At 46.3% G+C, this 17026-nt stretch overlaps 1 protein-coding gene across 2 annotated transcripts in view; it reads right to left on the reverse strand.

Moving 5' to 3' along the window:
* Positions 1-14613, reverse strand: part of supt5h (SPT5 homolog, DSIF elongation factor subunit) — a 92105-nt gene extending 77492 nt beyond the window's left edge. The window contains exon 1 of one of the 2 annotated variants that reach the window (XM_078241638.1): positions 14479-14613. The gene's annotated coding sequence lies outside the window, so the exon portion shown is untranslated. The remainder of the gene's footprint in view (positions 1-14478) is intronic. The other variant, XM_078241639.1, reaches the window with a different exon arrangement.
* Between the last annotated feature and the right edge of the window lie 2413 nt (positions 14614-17026).

Below are 17026 nucleotides of genomic sequence, written 5' to 3' on the forward strand. Positions count from 1 at the left end.
AACCCCAATTCCTTCCTCAAATATAAGTTTAATATGTTAATTGAAACATTTGTAACTCCAATATTGCGTTATATCAAATTAACTTTTTTAATGAAAATTGTTCTTAAAAGTAAAGAACTTTGAGAATTATTTCAGACTTCTCTCAAATATATTGCAGGGGTTAATGGTTTTCTCCCACAGTCCAAAAGATGTGCTGGTTGGATGCTTTGGCCGTGCTAAATTCTCCCTCAGTGAACAGGTGCTGGAGTATGGCAATTAGGGGATTTTCACAGTAACTTCATTGCAGTGTTAATGTCAGCCTACTTGTGACACTAATAAATAAACTTAAAACTTTAGTTAACTTTTCTCTCGCGTGTGCACCAACACCTTGGATGGTGGCACGGTAGCACAGTGGTTAGCACTGCTGCTTCACAGCTCCAGGGACCTGGGTTCGATTCCCGGCTTGGGCCACTGTCTGTGTGGAGTTTGCACATTCTCCTCGTGTCTGCGTGGGTTTCCTCGGGTGCTCCGGTTTCCTCCCACAGTCCAAAGATTGCAGGTTAGGTTGATTGGCCATGCTAAAATTGCCCTTAGTGTCCTGAGATGCGTAGGTTAGAGGGATTAGTGGGTAAAATATGTAGGGATATGAGAGTAGGGCCTGGGTGGGATTGTGGTCGGTGCAGACTCGATGGGCCGAATGGCCTCTTTCTGTGCTGTAGGGTTTCTAAGAATTCTAAGAAATGCATATTAATCCAGAAACCCCAAATTATTTAAAACAGATGAAACAGAAGATTTTTGATACACATTGCAAGGGAGAAAATAAAGAGGATTACAAAAATAATTTAAATTAAAAACTGAGGAAGGCTGGGGATGGGGGCTAGGCACCAATGAGGAAATGAAAGAGACACAAGGAGAATATTTGGGATGGAAGAAATAAGTGAGTCAAATATAAAAATAAATTAGAACATTTAAAGTGGTCAGAAACCAATTTGCAAGAGGCCACACAGTCTGAGTCAGTGTCACAAACTTGCCATCCTTGGAGTTACTAAAAATACCAGTCGCATTTTTTAATGTATTTATTTCTGACTGTCAAGTTTTAAAAGTTTGCCCTGGATTATAGAATTGTACAGCACAAAAGGAGGCCATTCAGCCCATCTCTGCAAAAGCAACTCAGCTCATGCCTTTCTCCAGAGCTCTGCAAATTATCCCTGCAGGCTCTTACCCAATTCCCGTTTGAACGCCACATTTAAATCTGCCTCTGCCACACTTCCAGACACTGCATTCCAGATCCTAACCACTCGCTGTGTAAGAAGTTCTCCTCATTTCTTTTGGTGCTTTTGCCATTTACCTTATATCAGTAGCCTCTGCTTCTTAACCCTTCTGCCAATGAAAGCAGTTACTCACTATCTACTCTGCTTAGACCCCTCAGATCTCTATTAAATATCCTCTTAATCCTCTTTTCTCCAAAAACAATAGTCCCAGCTCCAACCTATCTACAGCCTTCGTCATCCAATTTCCTTGGCTGAAACCTTTAAGATCCTGGGGGTATTGACAGGGTGGATGTAGAGAGGATATTTCCTCGAGAGAATCTAGAATTAAGGGTAACTGCTTTAAAAAAAAGGGTCACCAATTCGAATCAGAGTCGAGGTGAAATTTTTCCTCTCAGAGTAGTGAGTCTTTGGAACACTCTTCCTGAAAAAGTGGCGGAAACACAGTCTTTGGATATTTTTAACGCAGAGCTGGATAGATTCTTGGTAAGCAAAGGAGTGATAGGTTATCGGGGGCGGGCAGGCAGGATGCAGATTGGAGGTTACTATCAGATCAGCCATGATCTGAATGGCAGAGCAGCTTGAGTGGCTAAATAGCCTACTCCTGCTCCTTGTCCTGATGTTCAGGTTTTCTCATTCCCCTTTGCATTTGGTAATTTCTTGCAGGCTATCTTAATGAGCGCAAGACAAAAAGCTTTGATTGCATATCTCTTTTCTGAGCAATAATTTTTGAAAGTGTTCCTTAAGTTTCCCAATATTCCAAAAATTGTTTCCTTGAAGTTCCAATCAAGTCCAACTCCACCACCCTTTTTGGCAGAGTTTCCCAGATCGTAACTTACTGCATGAAAAGATTCTCATTTCCACTCTGGCTCTTTTTGGCAATTGTCTTAATTGTGCAATTTTTGGTCGTCAACTCTCCTGCCACTTGGAAACAGTTTCTCCCTGTCTATTCTATCCACTGATCATTCCAAACACCTCTACTAAATTTCCCCGGACACATCTTTGCTCAAAGGAGAACAATCCAGCTTCCGAAGTCTCTCCATGGAACTGAAGTCCCTCATCCCTGATACCATATAAGCAAAAGTCCTCTCATTTCTAGGTCTTGATATCTGTAACTAGTATTAGAAAGCTAACTCACTTTCCGACATTGTGCTTCATAATTGCACCCAAGGCCTTGATACCCAAAACGTGTGGCGATACTGTGCCTTTAAGTGCATTTGAGTCGTGTTTCTTGTGCACAATTTGTTTCAGCAATTTGTTTAATTTTCGGTGTTATTTTGTCTGCCTCCGGCAGCCATGTTGTTACTGCAGCAGCATAATTGATCTTAATTGCTGCAATGTTTGTTTTAATCTGGACTACTGCTGGGTTGTTCTGTTAGCTTAGTGTTTTCCCCTGGGATTTTGCATAGGCTTTGATTGACACGGTCATGTGACTTGGCAGGGCTAGGCTCACAGAGAGAAACCCAAGGCAGTTGCTGCTTGGAAGCTACAAAGAGAAGTAGCCCTTTCTCTCTTTGAAGTCTGGAGATTGGGATCTGCCAGAAGCTAGGTTTCTTTCTCGGAGGTTCTGTTGCTTGAGGATATATCCTTCTCTGGAGATTGCTGTTTGGGATCTGTACAGTAAGTAGTCTCACAACACCAGGTTAAAGTCCAACAGGTTTATTTGATAACATGAGCTTTCGGAGCATTGCCCCTTCATCAGGTGAGTGAAGAGTTCAGTTCACAAACAGGGCATATATAGACACAAACTCAATTACAAGATAATGATTGGAATGCGAGTCTTTACAGGTAATCAGGTGCAGACAATGAGAGTGGAGAGAGGGTTAAGCACAGGTTAAAGAGATGTGTATTGTCTCCAGCCAGGACAGTTAGTGAGTTTTTGAAAACCCAAGCAAGTCGTGGAGGTTACAGATAGTGTGACATGAACCCAAGATCCCAGTTGAGGTCGTCCTCATGCGTGTGGAACTTGGCTATCAGTTTCTGTTCAGCGATCTGTAGAGAAGAGATAGCTCTTTCTCTCTCTGGAGTTCTGCTGCTTGAAGATAGATCTGTCTCTGAAAACTGCTGTATGGGAGTCAGAAGGCGGGTGTCTTTCTGTATCTGTCGAAGGGGTTAAAAGGCTAGTGTCTACGTGAACAAATCAGTTTTTGATGCTAATTGATTTTTAGAGGGATATATGTCTATGAGGATACTGCTTACAGTGGAACTATACGATAGCAATTATACCTTTCATGTTTAAGTATTTCCAGTTGGTTAAAAATTATGCTAATTCTTTGTTATCATAGAAACCCTACAGTACAGAAAGAGGCCATTCGGCCCATCGAGTCTGCACTGACCACAATCCCACCCAGGCCCTACCCCCATATCCCTACATATTTACCCACTAATCCCTCTAACCTACACATCTCAGGACACTAAGGGCAATTTTTAGCATGGCCAATCAACCTAACCCGCACATCTTTGGTGGACAGTTATATTATAACTGTGTTGTTAAAAATAAAGTTTGTTTTGATAAAAGCTTCCCAGTGGATCAATTGAATCACACCTGCAGGGAAGCACCTTATGGTCACCCTAATGCCAAAACCAGAAATAGTGTTCAGGTCTAGGCTAACTTCATAATACACCTTGGAGTTTCTGATCTGGACTCTAACATCAGAAAGTTCTAAATCACTTCCTTACATCTGCAAAGACGCACAAAACATCCTCAAAATTGCAAATCAAAAGTCAGTAGCTCCCTGCAGGCCCTCAGTTACGTGACTGGAAAACAGTTTCAGTTTCCGAGGGTATACCGATGACACCTAACTCAACCTGCCACCCTCTGTTTAATTCCATCTCTAAGCTATCAATCTGCTCATCTAATATCCAATACTGGATGGGCAGAAATTTCCTTCAATCAGATATCAGGAAGGTTGAATCCATCATCTTCTCTCGCTGCTACAAACTTCCTTCCCTAGCCACTGACTCAACCCCTCTCCCTGGTCACATTCTGACTCTGAACCAAATTGTTTGCAATTTGAGTGTCATATTTGACCCCGAGTTGAGCTTCCAGCTACTTATTTACATTTCACAAGTACTTCATTAGGTGAAAAGTGCTTCAAGACATCGGGTGGATGTAAAAGGCGCTATACAAATGTAAATCTTTCTTACAGCTGTGCTATCACTAAGACTGCTCATTTCAATCTCCGTAATGCTGGCCTTGCACAGATTATTTGCTGAAACTATCACACATTTTGTTAACTCCAGATACAGCTCTTCTGTTGCAGCCTGGCTGCACTCCCACATTCTACCCTCCATAATCTGGAGATCATCCAAATCTTTGCTGCCTGTGTCCTGATTCACCGAATCCCATTCACCCATCACCCTTTACTCACTGGCTACACAGGCTCCCAGCGTAACATTTTATAAATTCTCATCCTCGTTTTCATATCTCTCCATGGCCTCTCTATCTCTGTGAATCTCCACCAGCCTTACAACTTTTCAAGATGTCGGTACTCCTCCAGTTCTGGCCTCTTCAGTTTTAATCGTTCCACAATTGGTAGCTGTCTCTCCAGCCACCAAGGCCCTGGGCTTTGGAAATGCCTCCTTAAATCTCTTCACTTTTCTTTCCTCTTATACGATGTTCCTCAAAGTCCAACTTTTTTGACCAATAACTTGGTTAATCGCTCCATCATTTCACGTGGCTTGCTGTTAAATTTTGCTTTGCCGCATCTTGGGATGTTTCATTATGTTGAAGGTGCCATGTAGGATAGAAACTTAGGAGAAGTCCATTCGCCCCTCAAGCCTGTTCTGCCGCTAAGATCACAGCTGATCTGGTTGTGGTTTCAACTCCTCTCTCTCTCCCCACTGCCCCCTCCCCCCTCAATAATCTGAGACTCACTTATCTATCAAAAATCTGTTTAGCCTAGCCTTGAATAAATTCAATGTCTCAACCTCCGCTACTCTCTGGAGGAGAATTCCAAATACAAATGATCCCAAGAGGAAAATAAACTATTCGTCTCAATCTTAAACTTATTCTTAAACTGTGTCCCCTGGTTCTAGTCTCCACCACAAGTGTAAACATCTTCTGGGTAGCCCCTCCCCCCCCTCATCAGGTTCCTCAAGATCTTGTGTTTCAAAGCAATCACCTGTGTGACCGTTTAAACTCCTGTGTGTATAGGCCCAACTTGTTCAATCTTTCTCTATAGGATAAACCCTCCATCCCAGGGATAAGTGAAATGAACCTTCTCTGAACTGCTTTAAATGCAATTATATCGTCTGTCAAATAAGGAGACCAAAACTGTACTCAGAACTCCAATGTGGTCTCACCAATGGCCTGTACAGCTGCAGTAAAACTTCTATATTCCATTCCTCTTCCAATAAATGCCAACATCCCATTTGCCTTCCTACATAATAACGTTTTGTGGTTCATGTACAAGGACACCCAGATCCCTCCGTACCTCCATTTCTCTCAGATTTACATAGTATACTGCTGATCTATTCTTCCTGCCAAAGTGGACAAGTTCACATTTTCCCACATTATATACTCCATCTGCTAGATCTTTGCCCATTCAATTAATCCATCCCCTTGTCGCTTCCTTATGTCCTCTTCACAACTTACTTTCCTACCCATATTTCTGTCATCAGCAAATTTATCCACCATACTTTCAATTCCTTGATCCAAGTCATTTACATTAATTGTAAAATGTTGAGGTCCCAGCACTGATCCCTGTGGCACATCACTCATCACATCCTGCCAACCAGAAAAAGAACCATTTATGGCTACCCTCCATTTTCTGTTAGCCAATCTTCAATCTATGCCAACATGTTACCTCCTACACAGTGAGCTTTTAATTTCCACAATAATTTTTGACGTGGCACCATATCAAATATCTCTGGAAATCTAAGTACAGAACATCCACTGGTTCCCCTTTATCAACAGCTAGTGTCACTTCTTCAAAGAACTCCAATAACATCTTTAATAATAGATTCCAACATTTTTTCAATGACAGATGTTAAGCTAAGTTGTCAGCATTTGCTGTTTTCCAATCTAATGGCACCTTTGCCAAATCCAGGGATTTTTGAAAATTAAAATCAACACATCAATCAACTCAGGAGATGGCAATAGCAAGTATTCAAGAACACATGGAGAAACTGCAGCAATCGTTTATTCCTGTCTGGCACAAAAGCAAAATGGGTAAGGCGGCCAATCCAGGGCTTACAAAGGAAATTAGACAGAGTATCCAATCCAGGGAAGAAGCATACAGATTGACCACGAAAAATAATAAGTCTGAGGATTGGAAGCAGTTTAGAATTCAGCAAAGGAGGACCAAGGGATTAAGGGGTAAATACAGTACGAAAGTAAGCCTGCAGGGTACATAAAAACTAAGAGTTTCTATAGATACGTGAAGAGAAAGAGGTTGAAGACAAATGTAGGTCCCCTGCAGACAGAAACAGGGGAATGTATAATAGGGGACAAAGAAATGGCCGAGCAACTGAATACATACTTTGGTTCCGTCTTCACAAATCAGATACCAGAAATGTTGGCGAATGCAAAATTTCGTGAGAAGGAAGAACTGAGGGAGATCAACATTAGTAGAAAAATGGTGTTAGGAAAATTGATGGGATTGAAGGTAGCTAAATGCCCAGGGCCTGATCATCTACATCCCAGAGTACTTAAGGAAGTGGCTCGAGAAACAGTGGATGCATTGGTGGTCATCTTCCAGGATTCTATAGACTCTGGAACAGACTCTGCAGATTGGAGGGTAGCTAATGTCACTCCAATATTCAAAAAGTGAGGTAGAGAGAAAACAAAGATTTATTGTCCAGTAAACCTAACATCGGTAATGGGGAAAATTCTCAAATCCATTATCAAGGACTTTATAGTAGAGCATTTAGAAAGCAGTGGCAGGATCAGACAGAGTCAGCATGGATTCATGAAGGGGAAATCATGCTTGACAAATCGGTTGGAATTCTTTGAAGATGTAACTAGTAGAGTTGACAAGGCGGGTGGGGGGGGGGGGGCAATCGATGTGGTATGTTTGCCTTTTTAAAAGCATTTGACAAAGTCTTGCATAAGAGATTATCGTGCAATATTGAAGCGCATGGGATTGGGGGACATGTATCGAGATGGATAGAAAACTGGTTGGCAGAGGGGAAAAAAAGAGTAGAAATGAATAGGTTATTTTCAAATTGGCAGGCAGTAACTAGTGGGGTGCCACAGGGATCGGTGCTGGGACCCCAGCTATTCACAATATATATTAATGATTTGGATAAGGGGAAAAAATGTAAAATCTCAAAGTTTGCAGATGATACCAAGTTGGGTGGGAGGGTGAACTGTGACGAGGATGCAGAGATCCTTCAGCATGATCTGGACAGGTTGGGTGAGTGGGCAAATCAATGGCAGATGCAGTATAATTTGGATAAATGTGAGGTTATTCACTTTGGAAGCAAAAACACAAAAGCAGATTACTACCTGAATGACTGTAAATTGGGAGAGGGGAATGTGCAGCGGGAGCTGGGTGTCCTTGTGCACCAGTCACTGAAGGTAAGCATGCAGGTGCAGCAGGCGGTAAAGAAGGCAAATGGCATGTTGGCCTCCATTGCGAGAGGTTTCGAGTACAGGAGCAGGGATGTGTTGTTGCAATTATACAGGGCCTTGGTGAGGCCACACCTAGAGTATTGTGTGCAATTTTGGTCTCCTTTTCTGAGGAAGGATGTTCTTGCTCTCGAGGCAGTGCAGCAAAGGCTGATTCCGGGGATGGCTCGACTGGTGTACGAGGAGAGATTGACTAGGTTCGGATTGTTTTCGCTGGAGTTCAGACAAATGAGGGGGAATCTCATAGAGACTTATAAAATTCTCATAGGACTAGACAGGGTAGATGCAGGGAGGATATTCCAGATGGTGGGAGACTCCAGAACCAGGGGTCACAATCTGAGGATTCTTTAGGACGGAGATGAGGAGACATTTCTTCACCCAAAGAGTGGTGAGCCTGTGGAATTCATTACCACAGGAAGTAGTTGATGCCAAAACATTGAACGTATTCAAGACGCGGCTAGATATAGCACTTGGGGCTATTGGGACCAAAGGTGATGGGGAGAAAGCAGGATTAGGCTATTGAGTTGGACAATCAGCCATGATGGTAATGAATGGCGGAGCAGGCTCGAAGGGCCAAATGGCCTCCTCCTATCTTCTTTAATTCTATATAACTCACTAGCTACTTCTTTTAAGATCCTAGGATGAAGTCCATCAGGATCAGGGATTTGTCAGCCCATAGCTCCAACAGTTTGCCAAGTAACACTTCCTTAGTGACTGTAATTTTCCTGGGTTCTTCCCTCCCTTCCATTTCCTAATTTACAGCTATTTCTGGGACATTACTGGTCTCTTCTATAGTGGAGACCAGTGCAAAATTCCTGTTCAATTTATCTGCCACCTCCTTGTTTTCCATTATTAATTTGCCAGACTCTCTTTCTATAGGACCAACGCTCACTTTATTAACTCTTCTTTAAGTATCTATAGAAATACTTACTTTGTCTTCGCATTTCTAGCTATTTCTATTATCCCCGTAAATATTTTTTGCACTTTCGCCAGTGACACCAAATCCTTTTCATGATAGGGATCAGAATTGCCCACAGTACTCCAAATGGGGTTTCCCATGCTTCAATGCAAGTCTAACAAGTTTAACTGCTTTTCAAATCTATGTTTGCTTTTATTTTTAAATGGCATTAACCAAAGCTGTGGCTGAGTGATTTGTGGTATCTGTACCCCAGCGCCTTTTGCTCCATTATCCCATTTAAATTCTTTTCCAAGCAATTTCTTTATTTTGTCTACCAAAATGTAATTTATCGATATTTTAATTAATTTGAAAATTACACACCCATTCCTAAAGTTTGCTACATCCTCTTGTAGCTTGTCAGTCTGCCTCAGTATTAACTCTAGCTCATCTCCTTCCCCACCCCAAACTGATATTGTCCATAAATTTTCAATTTATACCCTGGATCCAAGTGACCCCAGCATCAATCTGCTAGTCTAAATAGATTATAATCCCTACTCTGCTTTTCCTGTTCTACAGCCAGCTTGTTATCCATTCTGCTCCTTGTCCCCTGAATCCACTAGCCCTAACAAGTACACTAACCTGTATTTTATCACTGGTCTTTTCAAACATCAACCATAAAGACGTCACAATCAGAACAGGCACAGCCGCAAATACACACAGTCTGCAATTTATAGTGCAAGATGGATGAACTAACACAAGATTCTTTCATCAGCACTAATGAGCTCTGATAAAAGGTTACACATTAAACATTAACACCTTCCATTTTCAGATGCTGACTTACCGGTTTTGTATTTCCAGCAAGTTAGCTCACATGAATCTATTATAGTTTATATATTACAATATTCTTGAATCATTGATGCCTCTGTAGCTATGGTGTCAGAATTTTTAACAACTAGAATATTTGAAGTAGTGAAATGGTGAGTTTGATATAGAACTCCATGGAGTCGGGAGTTTCACATTCACAGTATGGGTTTGAATCAGCCAGAACTGAGGGGAATGAATACCATCCCTCTCCACTGGCTACATGAGTCCTCCATTAAACTATCTTCAGCAGTCTCATCCCAGCTCTTCACAAGCATAGTTCCAAAACAGAACTTTAGAGCTCCTAATGTGACACTAACTTGGTCATTTCACTCAGACATTAGGGAATCATACGGCAGCAGCTTTTTATTTAAGCCTTTAATGCAATGAACTGTCCCAAGGGGCTTCACAGGAGAGTTACAAAACAAGGTATGACACCGAGCCACAGGTAGGGAGGACAAAACCTTGGTCAAACTGGCTGGTTTTAAGAAGCATCTTAAAGGAAGAAAGTGAGGTAGAGAAGCGGAGAGGTTTAGGGAGGGGATTTCAGAGCTTAGACAAGCTCTGAAGGGCCTAGACAACTGAGCACAAACAGTGGAGCCATTATAACTGGGAATCAACAAAAGACCAGAAATAGAGATGTGCTGATATCTCAAAGGGTGTGGGGCTGGAGATTAGAAGAGAGAGTGAGGAGGGTGTAAGGCTGGGGTCCGGGCACCCCACCGCGCCACGGCTGGGGTTCGGGCACATTGTTGGAGCAACCTGAGCTCTGCCCATAGTGAAGCTGAACTGGAAATGTTGTGTAGTGCAATACTCTGATATGGTTTTACCCTGGCCATGTGATGCTGACCCAAACTAGGGAAGCATTTCTTTTCCCCAGCATGAATATCCCTCAATGAGTTAAAAAAAACTTCCAAAAGCAAAACGGATTCCAGAATATCATATATTCCCTTTCAGCTACTTTTTTGTAAAACTTTTTAAAAGGTATTCAATTAGAAAGAACCAAAGATTCAAAGATAAAACAAATAAACTATGCAGCAGTTCAGTCAATGGTAAAGGTTCAAAACTGTTATCTTGACACTCAAAATCTGTTTATACCTTTTTACCAGAAATCACAAATTTGACTGGAGGACAAATAGCTACATGAAGCAACACATTCTTCAAAACAACAGTATTGCTGACTGGATAACTAATAACCTAGATAAGAAACCAACTTTTTTTCATAAATATTCTCCTCTTTCTCTGAAGTTATCAATACCTCCCTGGGTAGTTCCAGATATCAGTCACCCTTTAAATGTGGTCATGCTTCACCTTGAGCCGAGAAAGGGCGAATTGACAGACCACACAACCATGGAAAAATCACAGGGGAGCTCATTCCTGCCCTCACCAAATAGTCACGTACATGTGCTTTTCCCATATCTGGCTACGTACCCGTGCCTCCAATAAAGACTGACAATTTCACCTCCATAACATCAGCCCACTCGCTCAGTCTGTCAGTTTATTTGTTGTTGAAGCCCTCATCCATTATCTCCAGATTTGACTATTCCAACATGCTGCTGCCCATCCTCTGTTCGACCTAAACTTGAGATAATCAAATCCTCTGCTATCCATGTCCTTACTTGCACCAAGTTCAGTCCACCCCTGTGCTCACCCATCTACATGGGCTCCCTAGTAGTGATCATTCCATTTTAAAATTCTCATCCTCTTTCTCAAACGCCTCCATGATTTTGCCCCACCCTAACTCCATAACCCCGTTAGCCCCACAATCCTCCAAGATCTCCGCAGTCCTCCAGTCTAATTATTTCTGCTCTTATCACTGGTGTTTTCCCTCATATTTCTGCATCTCCGTAGCCTTTAGAGTCTATTTGCTATGGTTGGTCAGTCATTCTGTTATAATTTAATTATACAACAATCAGATGGTAAAAGGCAAATAGATGGACTGATATGTCTTTTTGTCCAGTAGTTCCTACGTAATGTCGCGTCCATACATGATACAAGGACCTATTGTGGGGTATGAGAATAAAATCTTGTACACACTGCTTCCTTGCAGCCTTTAATGCAGCTTCAACTCTGGGGAGAAGACTACTTGCCTTCAAACAACCGCGCAACCTCAAACAGACTATTGTACACAGCAAACTACCCAGCCTTCAGGAGAACAGTGACCATGACACCACACAACCCTGCCACAGCAGCCTCTGCAAGACGTGTCAGATCATCGAAACGGATGCCATCATCTCATGTGAGAACACCATCCACCAGGTACACGGTACATACTCTTGTGACTCGGCCAACGTTGTCTACCTGATACGCTGCAGGAGAGGATGTCCTGAGGCATGGTACATTGGGGAGACCATGCAGACACAACAACAACGGATGAATGAACACCACTCAGCAATCACCAGGCAGGAGTGCTCCCTCCCTGTCGGGGAACACTTCAGCAGTCACGGGCATTCAGCCTCTGATCTTCGGGTAAGCATTCTCCAAGGCGGCCTTCACAACACACGACAATGCAGAATCGCTGAGCAGAAACTGATAGCCAAGTTCTGCACACATGAGGACAGCCTCAACTGGGATCCTGGGTTCATGTCACACTATCTGTAACCCCCACGACTTGCCTGGGCTTGCAAAATCTCACTAACTGTCCTGGCTGGAGACAATACACACCTCTTTAACCTGTAATTATCCCTCTCTCCATTCGCACCACTCGCAGTGTGTGTACCTGTAAAGACTTGATTGCCTGTTAAGACTGGCATTCCAACCATTATCTTGTAATTGAGTTTGTCTCTATATATGCCGTGTTTGTGGACAGAACTCTTCACTCACCTGATAAAGGGGCAATGCTCCGAAAGCTTGTGCTACCAAATAAACCTGATGTTGTGAGACTACTTACTGGGGAGGAGAGTTTCACAAACCCTCTGCGGGAAAAAAAACTCCAGTTTAAGATATGAATATCGATTCCCTCTCCGAATGAAGCTGAACTCACTGCAAGCCTGTTGCTGGAAGATGCTCTTTGTGGCTCAGACTCTTTAGTTTAAAAAAAATCCACTAGGCTGACCCAAGCCATGGTGCGCAAGATGGGAGCTGGATAGAGGGTCTGTGTTCACCTTCCTGGCTTCAAGCTGGGCCGACCCAGGAGACAGTAGATCCTTCCCCCATCCCCACTTCCCCGGGGAGGATAGGGGGAGGCACATGTCCCCAGAGGAATGGGAGGGAGGCAGGAGGGCAGGAGGGCGGGATGGCAGGAGGGCGGGATGGCGGGAGGGCGGGAGGGTGGGAGGAGGAGGAGGAGAACTGATAGAGGGGGCAACGGACCACCGCCCCAGGGCGAAGGGGACGGTGGACCAACACCCCCTAGGGCGAAGGGGGCGGCAGACCGCCCCCCCCCCCCCCCCCCACACAGGACGAAGGAGGTGGCAGGCACTCACCCAGGGTGAAATGGTATGGTAGATACCCTCAAAGGGGGGGAAGGGGTGTGGTAGATACCCTCAAGGGGGGGAAGGGGTGTGGTAGATACCCTCAAAGGGGGAAGGGGTGTGGTAGATACCCTCAAGGGGGGGAAGGGGTGTGGTAGATACCCTCAAGGGGGGAAGGGGTGTGGTAGATACCCTCAAGGGGGGGAAGGGGTGTGGTAGATACCCTCAAAGGGGAGGGGGAAGGGGTGTGGTAGATACCCTCAAGCGGGGGGAAGGGGTGTGGTAGATACCCTCAAGCGGGGGGAAGGGGTGTGGTAGATACCCTCAAGTGGGGGGAAGGGGTGTGGTAGATACCCTCAAAGGGGGAAGGGGTGTGGTACATACCCTCAAAGGGGGAAGGGGTGTGGTAGATACCCTCAAAGGGGGAAGGGGTGTGGTAGATACCCTCAAAGGGGGGAAGGGGTGTGGTAGATACCCTCAAAGGGGGAAGGGGTGTGGTAGATACCCTCAAAGGGGGAAGGGGTGTGGTAGATACCCTCAAGGGGGGGAAGGGGTGTGGTAGATACCCTCAAAGGGGGAAGGGGTGTGGTAGATACCCTTGTTGTGGGGGTGTGAGTGGGGCAGAGTCTGGAGTTCAGACTCAAGGGAGGCAGGTTGGAACAGTGATTAGCATTGCCGTCACAGCACCAGGGACCCAGGTTCAATTCCGGCCTCGGGTCACTGTTTGTGTGGAGTTTGCACGTTCTCCCCCTATCTGCGCGGGTTTCCTCCGGGTGCACTGGTTTCCTCCCACAGTCCAAAAAACAGGCGGCTCGGTGGATTGGCCATGGTACATTGCCCCTTAGTATCAGGGGGACTAACAGGGTAAATGCATGGGGTTATAGGGAAAGGGCCTGAGTGGGATCGTGATCGGTGCCGACTCGATGGACTGAATGGCCTCCTTCTGCACTGTAGGATTCTATGAGGCGATGGCCTAGTGATATTATCGCTAGATTATTAATCCAGAAACTCAGCTAACGTTCTGGGGACCCGGGTTCGAGTCCCGCCACGGCAGCTGGTGGAATTTGAATTCAATAAAAATATCTGGAATTAAGAATCCACTGATGACCATGAAAACATTGTCAGAAAAACCCATCTGGTTCCCTAATGTCCTTTAGGGAAGGAAATCTGCCGTCCTTACCCGGTTTGGCCTACATGTGATTCCAGAGCCCACAGCAATGTGCCTGAGTGAACTCACTCCCAAGGGTAACTAATGCTGCCCAGCCAGCGGACACCCATGTCCCAGGATAGAGCTAGGAATGAAGACTCGGTGTGTCCCAGCGCCGCGGCCTAGCTGCGGACTCGAAGCCTGGGCTCGCAGTTTGATGCGGTCCGACGGAACCGTCGCCTCAAGCAAGAGTCCGGGCCACGTCCGTCCACGCGAGCCGGCCAGCGCTCTGCTCCCCTTCCCCGTCAATCCAATACCCCCACGTCCCGCTCACTTACCGGCCCAACCGCCGGGAGAGATGGATCCAAACCGCCCCGCACCGCGGGTTCTCTCTGACCGCTGCCTGGAGCTGAGGCACTGGCCCGCACGCGCATGCCCGCCCGACGTGAACGTACCCGTCGTGAAGGGGAGCGTGCCCTCGATGCGTGCGCGTGCGCGTCCGCCCTGTGCGACGACCCAACAGGCGCCCTCCAGTGCGCCTGCGCGCCACGCCTCTAATGCTGATTGACAGCTTCATCGAGAGCCTCCCGCGGCCCCGCCCATCCTTCTCTCTGATTGACAGCCTCCCGCCCCGTCCCGCCCCCTCTCTTTGATTGACAGCCTTCCCGCCCCGCCCCTCCGATTGACAGACTCCCCACGCTGCGCTTCTCCCACTCTCTGTCTTTGATTGACAGCCTTCTCGCCCCGCCCCTCTGATTGGCAGACACCCCGCCCCGCCCCCTCTGCGGCACGGTAGCGCAGTGGTTAGTACTGCTGCTTCACAGCTCCAGGGTCCCGGGTTCGATTCCCGGCTTGGGTCACTGTCTGTGTGGAGTTTGCACGTTCTCTTCGTGTCTGTGTGGGTTTCCTCCGGGTGCTCCGGTTTCCTCCCACAGTCCAAAGATGTGCGGGTTAGGTTGATTGGCCAGGTTAAAAATTGCCCCTTAGAATCCTAAAATGCGTAGGTTAGAGGGATTAGCGGGTAAATATGTGGGAGTAGGGCCTGAAATCATAGAAACCCTACAGTGCAGAAAGAGGCCATTCGGCCCATCGAGTCTGCACCGACCACAATCCCACCCAAGCCCTACCCCCACATATTTACCCGCTAATCCCTCTAACCTACGCATCTCAGGACTCGAAGGGGCAATTTTTAACCTGGCCAATCAACCTAACCCACACATCTTTGGACTGTGGGAGGAAACCGGAGCACCCGGAGGAAACCCACGCAGACACGAGGAGAATGTGCAAACTCCACACAGACAGTGACCCGAGCCGGGAATCGAACCCGGGACCCTGGAGCTGTGAAGCAGCAGTGCTAACCACTGTGCTACCGTGCCGCCCCTGGGTGGGATTGTGGTCGGTGCAGACTCGATGGGCCGAATGGCCTCCTTCTGCACTGTAGGGTTTCTATGATTCTACGATCTTTGATGGACAGCAATCTCGCCCCGCCTCTCTGGTTGACAGACTCCCCGCCCCATAGAAATCATAGAAACCCTACAGTGCAGAAAGAGGCCATTCAGCCCATCGAGTCTGCACCGACCACAACCCCACCCAGGCCCTACCCCCATATCCCTACATACTTACCCGCTAATCCCTCTAACCTACGCATCTCAGGACTCTAAGGGGCAATTTTTAGCATGGCCAGTCAACCTAACCCGCACATCTTTGGACTGTGGGAGGAAACCGGAGCACCCGGAGGAAACCCACGCAGACACGGGGGGAATGTGCAAACTCCACACAGTCAGTGACCAGAGCCGGGAATCGAACCCAGGTCCCTGGAGCTGTGAAGCAGCAGTGCTAACCACTGTGCTACCGTGCCGCCCGTCTGCCCCCTCTCTGTGATTGACAACCTTCCTGTCCTACCCGCTCTATTTGATTGCCACTGTCCTCGCTTCAGTCCTCTCCCCCTTCAGGCAGCAGCCTACAATCACAGAATGGGTTTCATCATCATAGAATCCCTACAGTGCAGAAGGAGACCATTTGACCCATGGAGTCTGCACCGACCACATCCTGGCCCTATCCCCATAACCACATCTATTTATCCCAGCTAGTCCCCCTGACACTAAGGGGCAATTTAGCACGGACAATCAACCCTAATCCGCACATCTTTGGACTGTGGGAGGAACCCGGAGCACCCGGAGGAAATCCACACAGACACGGGGAGAATGTGCAAACTCCACACAGACAGTGACCCGAAGCCGGAATCAAACCCGGGTACCTGACGCTGTGAGGCAGCAGTGCTAACTCACTCAGTGCTAACTCAGCCATTCGGCCCCTCCTCTCCATGCCAGCTCCTCTGCCAGAACAACTCAGCCAGTCTTGCTTCTCCGCCGTAGTTCAAGATGGTGCCGGAGCATGGCGACTTCTTGCAAGCTGTGCCCAGCATACCCTCTAATTCTATCTTTTACTCTTCACCATAGCTATGACTGTAACACTACATTCTGCACCCTCTCCTTTCCTTCTCTCTGAGCAGTATACTTTGTGTAGCGCGCAATAAACAATACTTTTCACTGTATACCAATGCATGTGACAATAATAAATCAAATCTAAAATTGATTGTCTATTTAAGGGTCAGTTGATATGGTGATTCATAGAATCCCTGGAGCGCAGAAGAGGTCATTCGACCCATCAAGCCTGTGCTGACTCTCGGACAGGGTATTTTATCCTGGCCCTCCCTCCCCCCTGCCCTATCCCCATAGCCCCCACATTACCCAGAGCTAATCCACCTAACGTACACATGGGTGGCACAGTAGCACAATGGTTAGCACTGCTGCCCCACAGCGCCAGGGACCCAGGTTCAATTCCAGCCTCGGGTCACTGTCTGTGTGGAGTATGCATGTTCTCCCC

This window comes from Mustelus asterias, chromosome 24 (assembly GCF_964213995.1).
Source record: "Mustelus asterias chromosome 24, sMusAst1.hap1.1, whole genome shotgun sequence".
NCBI classification, from domain to species: Eukaryota; Metazoa; Chordata; class Chondrichthyes; order Carcharhiniformes; family Triakidae; genus Mustelus; species Mustelus asterias.